The 2,148-nt window shown below is 43.5% G+C and overlaps 1 protein-coding gene across 3 annotated transcripts in view; it reads left to right on the forward strand.

Moving 5' to 3' along the window:
- SOX5 (SRY-box 5) overlaps nt 1–2,148 on the forward strand; it is a 671,039-nt gene that overhangs the window by 135,827 nt on the left and 533,064 nt on the right. The window lies entirely within an intron of this gene.

The following is a 2,148-nucleotide window of genomic DNA, read 5'->3' on the forward strand; positions in this document are numbered from 1 at the left end:
CTTCCAGGTGCCTCTGGGATTTGTAGTCCACAGTTGCAGATAGTAGTCAGTTTGAGCAGGGGAAGGGGTGTTTAACCCCCCACCCTGGCCCTAGACCCCAGCTAGGAGTTTCCTGGGGGGGGGGCAGGGAGGTGGGGAGTCTCTCCACCCCTGATCTTGCAGACTGGGCTGCATCCCTAGCCAGGGCTGCCCACTCCCACCCCCTTGTCAGCCAACCCTCACGGCTTCAGCTAGGGAGCAGAGGGGTGGGGCAACCTTGCTCTCTGGAGCAGACAGCACAGTCTCACCCTGGAAGGTATGCTGGGGGACTGTGATTTAACTTGAACCAAGAAGAGGTCTGGGACAGAAGTTTCATAAATTGGTTTGACCCAGGTCAGTTAAATCTGATACTGTATTCAACCAGATTTATCCTAAACCACTTTCAGCCATTTTGAAACTGGTTTATATGCGCTGAGCTTCTATTCTATTACAGGTTTAACGTTTCTTATCACTTAAACCAGTTTATGTGTAACTTTTGTCCCTAGCCCAAGTGGTCTCACTGAATCAAACTGAATGTGGACTGAGAAATACTCAGTGGCTACATCTACACATGTTATTAGCATGGAGCAATAAACTCCCAGGCACAGTGTTTACACATGGACCTAGCACTGCAGCGTGTTAAACTAGGGCAGCATAGCCCTGGCTGGCAGGTGGCCTGAGGAGTCTGCCTGCCAGCACAGAGCTGCTCTGCCCTGGCTCAACATGCTGCAGAGGGGCTGACTGGGGCACAAGAATGCTACAGTGCAGGGCTAGCTGGCAGACAGCCCCAGCAGTGTAGCACCCTCATGGCCTACCCAGCCCCAGTCACCATCTACACTTGTATTGTGGTGGAGTAATTAACTCTGCTGTAGAACAGTACTTGTGTTAGGTAGTACTATCCTATCACAGAGTTAATTAGTTTACTCTGGACTAATAGCACTGCACTTGTAGATGGTGAGGCTTTACCGCAGAGCTAATTAGTCAACTCCACAGTAAAGCACATGTGTAGATGCCCCCACTGTGAATAAGCATGTCAATTATTTATTTTTATTTCCCTCTTCTGTGTTTCTAAATTAGTGGTCGCCTGCCTTGAGGGTAACAATGTTGCTCATGTCTGATATTACTCATGTCCATGAGAACTTAAAAAACTGAGGTTGACAGGGAGAACAAAATGGATGTTGTTTTCATAGCATGTTGTTCAGCGTTGTTGACCATGAGCCAGTGAATCTTGGGGGGGAGGGGGGACTGTTCTTAATATTTTGCTTTTATTCACCTCTTTTTTTTTTTCCTGGAAATTTGTGCAAAATGGAGAACACTTGTTCAACAAGCGTTGGGATTTGAATCTCCATTGAATTCTTTCTTTGCTCTGTAAATCTGTTTCTTTTAATTATTCTTTTAAGGTTCCTTTGTTGATGTAGATTTTTATTTTAAGGAGTCATAGTACGTTGCCAAAAGGGTCTCAGATTGAATGGTAGCTCCAAGTCGTTTATTGTTGGAGATATTTTGGATAAGATTTTTAAGAACTAATGGGGTGTGTGTGTGTGTAAGATCTTATGGCTCTTTTTGTAAGAATAAGATCTGATTGAGTATTCTTTCCCAAAGTTCCCTTTCCTTCTTGTTCTTGTTCAGCTAGGTTATTTCATTTCTGCATTAAACTGTGGTCTTTTACCTCACATTTGGTTGTTTCTCTGCATGTTTTCTATGCAGTTTAAGTGCTTTGAGATCCTTTGGGATGAAAGGAGCTATATAAACATATGAAAATATACATATGAGAATATGCTATTTCTGCAGTAATTATTTGGACAGTTTTATCCCATTGCTAAACAGCCTCTCTGGAGCATTTCATTTTGTCCTTTTTGCAGTTTGCAGTGGCTTGCTGTCTCTATGACATGTCATTTCTGATTCCTTTTAATTACTCTGTGAAAGGAGTTAGGCTTCTTGCCATACTCAGCAGCCAAAGGACTGGGGGGTTAATGCTTTTCCTGTCCATGCCCAACATGTTTTTAGTCTGCAGTTATTTATGGGGTAGTCCATTAGTCAATAGTTCTCCAGTACACACAGCTGTAATGTTCACAATTACTAGTCCACAAATTAATAAGGGGCTACTTTTGTTGTTTCTGCTCTTGTCAT

The sequence above is a fragment of the Gavialis gangeticus genome, unplaced genomic scaffold (assembly GCF_001723915.1).
Source record: "Gavialis gangeticus isolate Ggan-Ray unplaced genomic scaffold, GavGan_comp1, whole genome shotgun sequence".
Lineage (NCBI taxonomy): Eukaryota > Metazoa > Chordata > Crocodylia > Gavialidae > Gavialis > Gavialis gangeticus.